General features: G+C 39.0%; 1 protein-coding gene and 1 pseudogene across 2 annotated transcripts in view; one reads left to right on the plus strand and one right to left on the minus strand.

Moving 5' to 3' along the window:
• DDX3Y (DEAD-box helicase 3 Y-linked) overlaps nt 1-14,492 on the plus strand; it is a 66,527-nt gene that overhangs the window by 22,358 nt on the left and 29,677 nt on the right. The window lies entirely within an intron of this gene.
• Nucleotides 5,549-6,269, minus strand: LOC115895640 (annotated as a pseudogene). The gene has a single exon (XR_004055824.1). The product of XR_004055824.1 is annotated as a 60S ribosomal protein L19 pseudogene (transcript).

The following is a 14,492-nucleotide window of genomic DNA, read 5'->3' on the forward strand; positions in this document are numbered from 1 at the left end:
GCTGAATTTCCCTCAGTGTCTGCATTGTTCCACTGTTGATGGCCTGTTGATGTTTGTTCTTCTGCCAGTGTGTTCTTCTTGACATCCAGCCACTTGTGTGTATCCCCACTATGGTCTCAGAGTTTTTGTGGGCACAGTATGAGGGGTGTGGTGGGCCAGGGTGGTCTTGGAAAATGCAACATTTGAGCATGAAAACAGTGCCGGTCCTCACCTCGTTTCACGGGCACAGGCCTGAGGGTGGAGCCCTCACCAGGGACACCGACTTTCTCTACCCAGAACTTCCCTGCCACCCCTCCTGCATCATATTCATGAGGATTGATATGTGGTTAGTCTCAGACTAATGAGCTGAGGAAGTCAGATACAAAATGGTACATACTGTATGATTCCATGTATAGAAAGTTTAAATGGTAAAACTATGATTAGAGATGCCTTTGAAGGGATGTTTACAAAGAGGGTTTTTATGGTGTCAGTAAGTGATGTTCTTTTTGTAGGTATACTTCAGAGATAGATGTTCGCCTTCTAATACATTGAGCTGTACATTTACTATGCATGCATGTTTCTGTTTACCAGATGTATTTTGTAGATGACTTTTCCCCAAAAGTAATATTTTATAAAACCTTTCATAAACAGCTCCATGAATTTTGAATTATAAACTCACACTTAGATCAATATATGGAATATTTCTAGCATTCCGAAGAACTTTGTATTTCATCTTAAACTTAGGAAATTAGTGCTGTTAGTGGCTCCATGTCACCATTGAGGAACATTGGCACAGGAGGTTAAGAACCTGTCTGCTGGTACTACCAGCTCTTCTCTGGATAATTTTTGCCTGCCCATTGTGTCAGAGATGGCAAAGAGGACAGTGATATTAGCTGCCTTTCTTTGTGAGGTGAAATTGTCAACCAATATGTTGTCCTGGAAAATAATATTCTCTTTCCACATGACTAGGCCAAGAGCAATCTGGGTAGTGGAACATCAGGCACTCTTCTGAATCATTTCTCAATCATTGTCATCCTTGATGATGCTATGGAGTCTTAAGAATTGCCAATGCCGGCCGGGCGTGGTGGCTCAAGCCTGTAATCCCAGCACTTTGGGAGGCCGAGATGGGCGGATCATGAGGTCAGGAGATCGAGACCACCCTGGAAAACATGGTGAAACCCCGTCTCTACTAAAAAGTACAAAAAACTAGCTGGGCGAGGTGGCAGGCGCCTGTAGAGGCTGAGGCAGGAGAATGGCGAAAGCCCAGGAGGTGGAGCTTGCAGTGAGCTGAGATCTGGCCATTGCACTCCAGCCTGGGCGACACAGCCAGACTCCGTCTCAAAAAAAAAAAAAAAATTGCCAATGCCAGGTGCAGGGGTGTTAATAGCAGGCTAGAAACTGCTCCTGGAGGATGTGATCATCATCTATCAAGCTGGATTGTTTTTGTTTTTTACTGGCAAACCAAAGAAGTGAGGCTGAAGCCCTAGGAATTTCATTGTACATACATTTAAGGTCTGATGCTTTTATTGGACCTAGATAAAGTAAGTGTTGACTGAAGCAAATACATGCCACATCATGGGATTTCATGTGAATTCTCTAATTCAAATAAATTTCTCAGTGGCCTCATGTAGTGCCACCTTTGTCTTAGAATGACCCAATGCTCTCATCTCAACATTTTGTTCACTATTACAAGAGATTTCTAGCTTCCCTTAGGAATTAAGAGCCCTCACCTAGACTGCAGCTCTCTAGTCATACTTTGACTAGCTGAAAGTGACATGAGAGGTCCAGGGAAGTTATGTGTCTGTCTCTGAAAAGCATAGGATTAGAAATTAAAATAGGTTTATTAATGATATCTGGCAGAGAAAGTGATGAGAGATGCTTATCAAAATGTAGCCAAGCTTTGAGGCAGCCTATGAGAAATTCATTTATTTTTTTGGCCACATCTCAGGGCAATGAAAGTTCCAGGATGTAAGAAAGAAAGCCTGCAGTAGTTGAGAATTATGAAATTACTCATATTGGCCCTATCTCAACTGTCTTGTGGGATTATTTGGCAACAAGTACAAGGAAAAAGAAAAGTTTTCCCTGACACACTTCATGAGGAAGGTGGGGCACCAAGGAAGGGAATACATGGCCAGACCTTAACAAGTTTATAGGTTGATGACACAGGGATATGAAGGGAGTAAAATATTTTACCCAGACCCTCTTCAAGATGGAGTCACTCTGGTTTGAATACCTCTGACAGCAAGAGGATAGTTAAAATCATGACACAGTTTCTAAATGAATATGAAATGATTGTTCTCTTGTATCAAGGATAAAGCAAGAGGGAACAGAAGCCACTCTGGAAGTGTCCCAAACTGCTATTTCAGATTATTTTGTTGTCCTGCCAGCTGTTATTCATTCATTGGTCTTCTGTTAGTTAAAGGATCACCAACAAATTCTAAAATATAAAAGATTATTGGCTGGTAAAACTAGATGTATCTATAATAAAATGAAGAACTCAATTACGTTTAATTATTGAACACATGAGGAAGTATATATATTTTAAAACTCCTCAAACTATCCTCCTACCTTAATTTTAAGTTTGCATTTTTTGATACATGAATTATTTGGAGTAATTCAGTTGAGAGCTAATGCCTAAACTGATTTGTGTTAAAATACAAAAAATCTGAGCTGAATTCAGTAGCTCATGCTTACCTGTCGTAGTTACTTGGGAGGCTGAAGAGGGAGGATTGCTTAAGCCCAAGGGTTTGAGGGTGCAGTGAAAAAAATCAATTAAAAATCTGCATTTCTTTGCTTAATTAAAATATTACTTTCAAATAATAACTTCCAAAATTGTAAAATCTGGAAAGGTACAGTAGCTCATGCCTGTAATCCCAGCACTTTTGGGAGGCTGAGGCGGGTGGATCACTGAAGTCAGGACTTTGAGTCCAGCCTGGCCAACATGGTGAAACCCCGACTGTACTAAAAATACAAAAGTTGGCCGGGTGCGGTGGCTCAAGCCTGTAATCCCAGCACTTTGGGAGGCCGAGACGAGCAGATCACGAGGTCAGGAGATCGAGACCATCCTGGCTAACGCAGTGAAACCCCGTCTCTACCAAAAAATACAAAAAACTAGCCGGGCGAGGTGGCGGGCGCCTGTAGTCCCAGCCACTCGGGAGGCTGAGGCAGGAGAATGGCGTAAACCTGGGAGGTGGAGCTTGCAGTGAGCCGAGATCCGGCCACTGCACTCCAGCCTGAGCGACAGAGCGACACCCTGTGTCAAAAAAAATAAATAAATAAATAAATAAACAAACAAAAGTTAGCTGGTCATGGTGGTATGGCCTGAAATCCCAACTACTTGGGAGGCTGAGGCAGGAGAATTGCTTGAACCCAACAGGCGGAGGTTGCAGTGGGCTGAGATTGTGCAGCTGCCCTCTAGCCTGAGTGTGTCTAAAAAAAAAAAAATAAAAATAAAATCTTACAAAAATGAAATTGAGACAAAATTACAAATATATTTCACTATATAATTATTAGTACTAAAAATAAGTTAGAAAAAGGTTTCCCCCAGTTTAAGAGATGTATATGGGTTTATAGCTTAGTTATAGAACATTTTATTTCCACTGAGTATGCAATAGATAGAATATTCTTTGATAAAAGACTATACATTTTGTTGATAGAATAAGGATAGAAAGTATTTTTTTTAAAAAAACTACAGATTTTCTTCTTTGGTACAGGCACAGTGATCTGACATGTGTTACTCAAGACTCAACTTCGTATCTTTAAAAGATTTTCAGAGTATTGTAAAGAGACTATATTATCACATCTGGAAGTTACATGAAAGAAAGTAAAAAAAAAAGGAAAAAGTTTTTAAGACATTGTAACTTTATCACTGAAATAAATTAAGAAAACCTTTTAATCAATAAAATCAGACTAAAAAGTGCAGTGTTCTCAGTTCAAGACTTTCTTATTAATAAAAGATAATTATTATTATTAATAATATGGATTATAGAAAGCAGCAGCTATTTTGTGCAGTTATTGGAGCCTTGACAATAAAAAGCTATGATTTCCAATTATCTCTAATCATTCCAAATAACTGAATAATTTGTACACTGAAATATACATTTAATTAAAGTTTAGGAGAATTAGTTTTAAAATATATGGTCTCCTTAAATTACTTTTTTTTCCTTCTTTTTTTTGAGCATGACAATAATTGTAAATTTAGGTAACACTGTAACTAACGAGTCTCTAGTTAGACCTGGTGAAACAGGACTGATAATGACAAGGTAAGAGATGATTTCTAGTTATACTAAAATCCTTCAGATATCTAGTCTCTAGGAGATTGGGACTAATGGAGCGTCTGTGCATATGCACTCAACAGCTTCTTCCAGATGTCTAATCATTTTTGTCAGTTTTATTGTTGAAAATTACTAGATCAAAGTAGTATGCATATATTCCCTTTAAGATCTCGGACTCCCTTTGCAGGTGATGAAGAGGTTAATTCCACAGGATGAGGGATTGAAGGTGAAATGAGCATAGGGGAAAGAAGAAGCATGTGGAAGTCATTTGAATTTGTTATCTTTCTGTATTTGTTTTTGTATCATTGCCAGAATTAGCCAAAGTCAAACTTCAGTGTATTATGTATAAGTATGAGACAAAATGTATTTCATGACAAAGGAGACATTGTTCCCTATGATGGTAAATTTGTACAACAAACACTGGTCATAGAAACTACTCAATGTGCATTACTAGTCGTCTCCAGGATATGGGAAGTTTACTATGGAGGATGTGGACAAAGTAGAAAAAGAATGTACATTCTTCAACAAACTCATTTCCAACGCCCAGGCCTATCTGTGTCTGTTCCAGAACTAATCAGGATAAGTCCATGAGAGGTGCTGGTTACCAGTAGCTTTTATAATCTAAGCTACTCATTGGTATTTCTATAGTCAGGCTAACGAAGACCCAGAACCTGCTTTAACTTCAGTCTCCTAACAGAGGTCTTTCGTGACTCTTTGCTTGATACCTTATATTCAAAAAATTCTTTGGAACCAAATTCTGGAGCCCAGTTTTACTTGTACCAATACATATCTGACTTTTGCATTACAAATTAATTTTTTCTCGTTTCCTGTTTAAAGGTTCAACATGTTTTATAAATTCAGTTATATACAATGAACCTCAAGCAGGGGATGCATTTTGGAAGTTTAAAAAGCTATTTTGCTGGTTCTGAAGTATAGAAATAGAGATGTATAGGTACAATGATTAAATATTTACTTATTTGGTCAACATTTGCTCCTTGACTAGAATGTGAACTTGCCTTATTACTATAGTCCATCCACTGGTATAGTACCTTATGTATAGAAAATGCTTGAAAAACATTTGAATTGTAATTTGTCTTATTGATACTGGTCATTATAAGATTTGATGAATATTAAATCTACAGTGAAGAAATAGAACAATGGGGAAACAAAAAATGGTGTCCCTGGTCGACAGAGACAGATTCTTGGGGAAAAAATAAAAGGTTTGATGCCTTCAGATACTTTGCAGCAGTACTTCTTAACACTGTCTTAGGATTCTTTTTTTTTTTTTTTTTTTTTTTTTTTTTTTGCAGATAAGGGCTTGTTTTATTTTAATGGCTGATCTATGTAATCACAGAGGCCAGTATGTACAGACAAAGGGGGAGCTTTTATTTCTTGGTCTCTTCCTCCTTGGACAAAGTCTTGATGATCTCCTCCTTCTTGGCCTGGAGGCGCTCTTCACGGCGCTTGCGTGCTTCCTTGGTCTTAGACCTGCGGGCCTCAGCCTGGTCAGCCAGGAGCTTCTTGCGGGCCTTGTCTGCCTTCAGCTTGTGGATGTGTTCCATGAGAATCCGCTTGTTTGTGAACACATTCCCCTTCACCTTCAGGTACAGGCTGTGATACATGTGGCGATCAATCTTCTTAGACTCACGGTATCTTCTGAGCAGCCGGCGCAGAATGCTCATTCTCCTCATCCACGTGACCTTCTCTGGCATTCGGGCATTGGCTGTACCCTTCCGCTTACCTATGCCCATGTGCCTGCCCTTGCGGCGGGCCAAGGTATTTTTCCGGCGTCGCGCCCGGGAATGGACTGTCACAGGCTTGCGGATGATCAGCCCATCTTTGATCAGCTTTTGGATCTGCTGACGGGAGTTGGCATTGGCGATTTCATTGGTCTCATTGGGGTCTAACCAGACCTTCTTCTTGCCACAGCGGAGGACACTAGAGGCGAGCCTCTTCTGAAGCCTGAGCATACTCATGGCTGCGGCCGCAGCAACGAAAGGAAAGAGCTCCTGTCTTAGGATTCTTACACTTCTTTGTGGCCTGTTATTTATGAGAGACTCCAATGAGCCTGATACTGAGGTCACTAAACCTAGAATTTAGACACAGCCATATACAAAGGAGATCAGAAGTGTAATAATGAGGACTAAGAGACTGAGTTAATTCTACTTAGCATCTCTCCAGTGGAGATGGGCAGAAATCAAAACAGTTTAGAACTTAATCTTTTTATCTTGACAAGCTAAGGAGAGAAATTTCTTACCCATTTTAATATCTTCTACAGGAATTTCAAACAGGATATAGCATTATTTTAATGTCAGGTATTTACTACTAATGTTTAGGTAGTTTATTTTAAATTTACAATGTCAGGTATTAACTGCTAAAGTTTAGATAGTTGATTAATTTATAATCATTACCTCATCATATAGACATACCTTTTGCTGCTACTTAAAAGCACAGTATTTTCACTATGGTTTACAATAAACACAGTATTAAAAATCTCTATTTTAGGAAACATGCTCACCCAAAGATAGGAGTGCTTTCCTCCAGTGAAACAATAATCGATAAAACTCGTTTTCCTAAGATGTAGATCTATGGAAATTTGTCAGGCAGGCAACCTCTGGCTATGCATGTGTGCTTAACTTTCATGTGAGCATGGTTTACTAGTGAAAATTAATAAAAACAAAATACTTTTCTTCTTTTTTTCAAACTTTATTGTAAATTCAGGGATACATGTGCAGGTTTGTTATGTAGGTTAATGTGTGTCCTGGGGGTTTGTTGCACAGATTATTTCATCACCCAGGTATTAAGCCTATACCCATTAGTTAATTTTTCTGATCCTCTCTCTCCTCCCACCCTCCACCTTCTGAAAGACCCAGTGTGTGTTGCTCCCTCTATGTGTCCAGGAGTTCTCATCATTCAGATTCCACTTACAAGCGAAAGCATGTTGTATTTGGTTTTCTATTCCTGCGTTAGTTTGCTAAGGATAATGGCCTACAGCTCCATCCGTGTCCCTGCAAAAGACATGATACTATTCTTTTTTATGGCTACATTATAGCCATATGTACAGTCTATATGGACCACATTTCCTTTATCCATTTATCATTGATGGGTATTTAGGTTGATTCCATGTTTTTGCTGTTGTGAATAGTGTTGCAATTAACCTAACGCATATGTCTTTATGATAGAATGATTTCTATTCCTTTGGATAAATACCTACTAATAGGATTGCTGGCTTGAATGGTATTTCTGTTTCTTTTGAGACGGAGTCTCTGTTGTCAGGCTGGAGTACAGTGGTGCCATCTCTGCTCACTGCAAACTCTGCCTCCCAGGTACCTGCCATTCTCCTGACTCAGCCTCCCAAGTAGCTGGGACTACAGGCGTCCGCCACCACACCTGGCTAGTTTTTTTGTATTTTTTAGTAGAGATGGGGTTTCAGTGTGTCAGCCGGGATGGTCTCGATTTCCTGACCTCGTGATCTGCCCGCCTAGGCCTCCCAAAGTGCTGGGATTACAGGCTTGAGCCACCGCGCCCGGCCTTTCACCCACTTTTTAATGGAGTTGTTTTTCTTTGTAAATGTGTTTAAGTTCCCTGTAGATGCTAGATAATAGACCTTTGTCAGATGCATAGTTTGTAAATTTTTTTCCCATTTTGTAGGTTGTCTGTTAATGCTATTGATAGTCTCTTTTGCTGTGCAGAAGCTGTCTTGATTAATCCATCCCATTTTTCAGTTTTTGCTTTCGTTGCAGTTGCTTTTGGCATCTTTGTCATGAAATCTTTGCCTGTGCCTGTGTCCTCAATGGTATTGCCTTGGTTGTTTTTCAGACTTTTTATAGTTTTCAGTTTCACACTTAAGTTGTTAATCTACCCTGAGTTGATTTTTGTGTGTGGTGAAAGGAAGGGATCTAGTTTCAGTATTGGACATATAGCTGGCCAGTTATTCCAGCACGTTTATTACATAAGGAGTTCTTTTCCTGTTGCTTGTTTTTGTCAGGTTTTTAAAGATCAGATAGTTGTAAGTGTGCAGGCTAATCTCTAGGTTCTTTATTCTGTTCCATTGGTCTAAAATTATTTTATTCTAATAGCAAAAGCAAATACAAATGAAACAAAACCAATCTACTAAATATAAATATATTAAATCTACTAAAATATATAAGAATATATTTAATCAAATTAGTTTTTTTCTCATTTTCTATAACTGATAATCAGTGCTGCATAACTGATATTCAGTGGCAATTTCAACACCATTTTGGCAACTTGGGAAATTAATAAAAGGAAAAGTAAGTGCGATCGAAGAAAATAATATAATTAAAGACAAATACTTGGTAATAAAAGGGCAAAATAAAAACCACAGTATGGACTGTTAAACATGTTTGTTACTGAATACAGTGTTACAATTTTACCAAGGAACACAACTTTTCCAAATAAAATGGCAAAATAGGGAACAAAAATACGAATTATGCTGGTGAATTTAAACATTTAATCTTCTGTGAAAGTGCAGAAAATTAACATTTGCAAACCTTGATTTTCCTGAATTGTTAAAGGATTGTAAAAGGACAAGACTATGTATTCCTTGGCTAAGTTTATGCCAATTTTACATGTTTACCAAACAGAACCAAGAGTACTCTTGATAGTCTATGCTATCTCCACAGGTAGTATTTCTTATAACAACTTTGTTTAGCAGTCTTCTCCTTCTATTAAGCTTATACTTACGAGCACAAGAACACCCTTCTTTTATTTACTAGCAATAGAAGGCCCTCTAAGCAGACCTGTTACAAGACAGCACAGCCAAATATTGCCGGTGCCATGTCTGTGGCAGCTGCTATTTGAGTTCTTTCCCCTCTAACAGCCCAATTCATTTTTAAGTTTGGTAACCAGCAGCAGGGGTCTTGATATGAATATCACATGTGCTTACTTCAGGAGCTGCCTAGAGGAACCTAGGTAGCCATGTCAAGGTAATGAATCTGTTTTAGCTTTCTTCAGGTAAAGCAGCTCTTGATACAGAGTTCTTTCCTCTCCCATCTCTTTCCACATTCCTCCATCACCCACTTCCAGCTCCACTTCAAAGTTGGGCCTGGGTTACTGCTTTCTTGGTGTATGTCTACCAGGACAAGAAATGGGCAGAAGGCATTGTGGGACTCAAAATTCTCAGGAGACTTTGTGGCCTGGAAGAATGTCTTACTGTTCTCCAAATTTTAGAGCTATATTAATGAATAAAATCATGACTGACTATTCTATAAATCATCCTTTATACCACAATAGGCTTCTGTTTTAAATGTACACTAACATATGGTTTAGACACTGCATAAGACTAATGTGTTAATTTGTCTAAGGATTCTGAACCATATTACTCATGTTACTTAGTTTCTTATGTGAAAAAGAGCATCTCAGATTCTGCAAATGTTAATTCTCAGGATCAATAACAAACTGCACAGTATTTTTTTTTTTTTTTTTTTTTTTTTTGAGACGGAGTCTGGCTCTGTCACCCAGGCTGGAGCGCAGTGGCCGGATCTCGGCTCACTTCAAGCTCTGCCTCCCGGGTTCCCGCCATTCTCCTGCCTCAGCCTCCCGAGTAGCTGGGGCTACAGGCGCCCGCCACGTCGCCCGGCTACTTTTTTGTATTTTTTAGTAGAGACGGGGTTTCACCGTGTTAGCCAGGATGGTCTCGATCTCCTGACCTCGTGATCCGCCCGTCTCAGCCTCCCAAAGTGCTGGGATTACAGGCTTGAGCCACCGCGCCCAGCAGTATTTGTTTTAATGAAAACAAACTTGTTTGTGTGCACAGCAAGCATGAATCCTATGAACAGGATGTACTTACCTGGAGAAAAAGTACTATTACTCTTATTTAAGCTTATGGTAATAGTAGTTATAACAGCAAAAACAAAAAAAATAAGCAAACTCTTCAGCTCCCGTGACTTTTAATGCTTGTATAAAAAAGGAAAGATCTTACAATAACTTCCTAGTACAACTTAAAAATCAGTTTGTGGAATATTAACAACAAAACAAAAAATGCCCTTGGTTTATATTTTGTGTAATTTACTGATTTCATTCATTACCTATTCTTTTTTTCCCTTCTTCCTCCCTCCCTCCCTCCCTCTCTCCCTCCCTCCCTCCCTCCCTCTCTCTCCTCTCTCTCTTTTGTGTGTATGTTTCTGTGTGTGTGTGAGTCACCATTTTGCTCTGTCACCAGGCTGGAGTGCAATGATGCAATCTTTGGCTTACTGCAACATCCGCCTCCTGGGTTCAAGCAATTCTTCTGCCTCAGCCTCCTGAGTAGCTAGTAGAACAGGCACCTGCCACCATGCCTGGCTAATTTTTGTATTTTTAGTAGAGATGGGGTTTCACCATATTGGCTAGGCTAGTCTCTTGGTCAGGCAGGTCTCAAACTCCTGACCTTGTGATCCACCCTCCTTGGCCTTGCAAAATGCTGGGATTACCGGCGTGAGCCACCACCCTGGCCCCTGTTATTTTTTCTAAAAGATATATAATAGCAACCCACAAAATATACAAAATAAACATATATTTTAAATCTCTTCTCTTACAGGAGGCCATTGTTTTGGACCAAATTTCTTCACTAGGCCCAAAAGACCAGACAAAACCAGAATTCAGAAGAGATTTAAATAAAGATTATTTAAATCTCAATCTTTTCTCCCCCCTGCAGGAAAGTTAATGCTGATTTGAATTGTTAACGATATATATAAACTTATTGATTTTAACTTGGATGTTAGCTTATAGGAAATTAATTCTTAGGTAGACATGGATTAGTAGACTGGTCTCAGTACTGATTTAGATCCACTTCACCATAATTCAGATTGCCAACCAGTGGTGGAAAGTACTTGTTACTTACATAAATGTGAGGACTGCATTCACACTTACATAATGCATTTAAAGTTTCCCTAATGAAGGGCCCTTGTGAGGCTCACTGAGAAGGAAGCCTCGCTGTGTGGGAGATACTGTCTGACACTGGAATCAGGAGTCTGTTTTTTTTTTTTTTTTTTTTTTTTTTAAAGATGGATTAGAGACTGAAATGTTAGACCTAATACCATAAAAACCCTAGAAGAAAATCTAGGTAGTACCATTCAGGACATTTTTTTTTTTTTTTTAATCTCAGCACTGCTATTAAGAAGTGGTGGCTACGGTCAAGCACAGAACTTTAGCAGAATAACAGCATGAAACCACGGTTTTCAAGCTGAAAACCTTTGGGTCCCGTTTCAGTTTTCTGCTAAGGCATTAAAAACCACTAACAAAGTTACTAATAGTATAGTTATACTAAAAAGCTGAAGTCAGATGTAGCAAGAGTTGATTTTGGCAAGAGATACCTTCTTGTCTCTTTTATGTGGACATGAAATTCTTGTATGTTACTAATTCCTTTTGAAGAACCAAAAATCTAATATATACGATTACATGATTCACATGACCCTGCCAGGTAATTGTTTTATATATGCCAGGATTTATATGTTACTGTCATTTTTCAGGAATGTGGCTTTTTCCTATTTTTTTATATTCTCTTTTGCTCTATTATGTTTTCTAAATAGTTTTCCCATTATTATGTTTTCTACATAGTTTTTGAATCTGTCAACTTTAATCCCATTTTTTTATGGTGGTACAAACCACAGAGGTGCTAACAATGAAGGATACATAGTTGCAGTGATAAACATTAAATGTGTTGTGACTGCACTGTCACTAGAGGGGAAAAGAGAATTTACAGGTAAATTCTCATGTAATAAGAAAAAAATGGCATGATTGTTCTTCAAAATCAGAGCACAGTAAAACATTCTTCCATGCCAGAAAGTCTCCTGAGAACTATGAGCACCACAATGTCTCCAGCCCATTTCTTGTCCTGGTAAACATGTACCAAGAAAGCAGCAACCTGTGGCATGGTTGTTCTTGTGGACAATCAGGAACATGCTGTTACTGTCTTCTTTATTGATTTTATTTAGCATTCAAGCTATGTGATTTTGTTTGGGTAACTTCAGAGTTAAAAGTAAGGGTGAAAACAGTTAATAATTTTGTGATTATTTTTCTGTTTTAAATGCCTAGAAATTGGCTTAGGGGTGAGAAGAGGAAATAAAAAATTTCGTATATTAATTTATCCCATGTTCACTGGATTTATGAACACAAGAAGAAAGAAAAAGTCCCAAAATATTATTGACAAAATAACATTTTAAAAAAAAGTATCCATTGTTCCCTTCTTAATATCTATGTATGTATCTATGTGTATATCTATGTATGTATCTATGTATGTGTCTGTGTATCCATCTGGCTATCTATGTAACTACCTATCTAATCTAATCTATATAAGGGATGGCTAGGAAAACAAATTTCACACAGTAGCTTTTAAGTACAGCCCTCTATTTAAAGTTTAAATAGAGATTATCTTTTGGCATGCCCAGGTAAAACTCCTGATGAAATGGACACTTTTTGAGAAGAGCTAGTCTCCATTTGTGTAGTTATTCTACTAATTTCATTCACAGTGATAAATTTTGGTACACATTAGTCTTAGAAATAGCAGAGTAGAAAGTCACATGGACAGGTACAGGTCTTCTCTTGTAGCCTTCTTTAATGTTTCCAATTCCAATTAATAGTTCATTTACGTCCTTCCCACTGTGCTTTTTCTTTTAATAATCAGTTTGTGCTTACAAATGAAAAAGCAGTTTGTCAGCATTCTTAATATAAGTCTCTCAGCTTATTCTGTTTCAGTGTTAACATTTATATTTTTAAAAGCATAGGTTTGATCAATGAAATTTACAGGAGGCCATTGTTTTGGACCAAATTTCTTCACTAGGCCCAAAAGACCAGACAAAACCAGAATTCAGTCACTGATGCTAGGTAACACGACTAGGTGCCACACAATCAACTCTGAATGGACCAATTTTCAAAAAAACAAGAGTGACAGTACTAATAGAAGGGGCCCAGCTTACCTGAACTACCAAAATAAGGAAGTCCCATCTGTTTTAACACTATAAGAAAATAACTTTGACTTTGGGAGGCCGAGGCGGGCGGATCACGAGGTCAGGAGATCGAGACCATCCTGGCTAACACGGTGAAACCCCGTCTCTACTAAAAAAGTACAAAAAACTAGCAGGGCGAGGTGGCGGGCGCCTGTAGTCCCAGCTGCTCTGAAGGCTGAGGCAGGAGAATGGCGAGAACCCGGGAGGCGGAGCTTGCAGTGAGCTGAGATCTGGCCACTGCAGTCCAGCCTGGGCGGCAGAGCGAGACTCCGTCTCAAAAAAAAAAAAAAAAAAAGAAAAACAAAATAACTTTGAAATGATCAATTCACTTTTTGTTCCCTTTCTGCTTTTTTGAGCAGAATTTCCTGTTCTCAGCTTATTTTCTTGTACATGGTCAGTACAGAGGCAACTATCCATATACTCCTGTCCCTGAATAGAGGTGATCCTTGAACAATGCAAGGATTAGGGGCACCAAACCCTATCTGCTCCAAAATCTGCATTTTTTTTTTTTTTTTTTTTTTTTTTTAAAGGCAGAGTCTTGCTTTGTTACCCAGGCTGCAGGGCACTGGTTCAAGTGATCTTTGTTGCCGCCTTGACTTCTCAGGCTCAAGTGATCTTCCTACTTCAGCCTGCCAAGTAGCTGGGATTAACATACCCAGCTGATTTTTGTTTTCAGTAGAGATGGGGTTTCTCCATGTTGGCCAGGCTGGTCTCCAACTTTTGAGTTTAGGTAATCTACCCACCTCAGCTTCCCAAAGTGGTGGGATTCCAAATGTGAGCCACCACACCAGCCCAAACCTGCATTTTAGGTTTCCAAAATGTATCTACTAATAACCAAATTTAATGAATTTTAAAAAATAAACTGCACTTTGGGAGGCCAAGGTGAGTGGATTACTAGACATCAGGAGATGAAGACTAGCTTGGTCAACATGGTGAAACCTGTCTCTACTAAAAACACAAAATTAGCTGGGCATGTTGGCATATGCCTGTAATCCCAGCTACTTGGGAGGCTGAGGCAGGAAAATTGCTTTAACCTGGGAGGCAGAGGTTGCAGTGAGCCGAGACTGCGCCATTGCACCACAGCCTGGGCAAAAAGAGCAAAACTCCATCTCAAACAAACAAAATCAATCAATCAATCAAATGGCCGGGTGCAGTGGCTCATCCCTGTAATCCCAGCACCTTGGGAGGCCAAGGCGGACATATCAGTTGAGGTCAGCAGTTCAAGACCAGCCTGGCCAACATGGTGAAACCTAATTTCTACTAAAAAGACAAAATGGCTAGGTGTGCTGGTCTG

This window comes from Rhinopithecus roxellana, chromosome 22, assembly GCF_007565055.1.
Source record: "Rhinopithecus roxellana isolate Shanxi Qingling chromosome 22, ASM756505v1, whole genome shotgun sequence".
Taxonomy (NCBI): Eukaryota; Metazoa; Chordata; class Mammalia; order Primates; family Cercopithecidae; genus Rhinopithecus; species Rhinopithecus roxellana.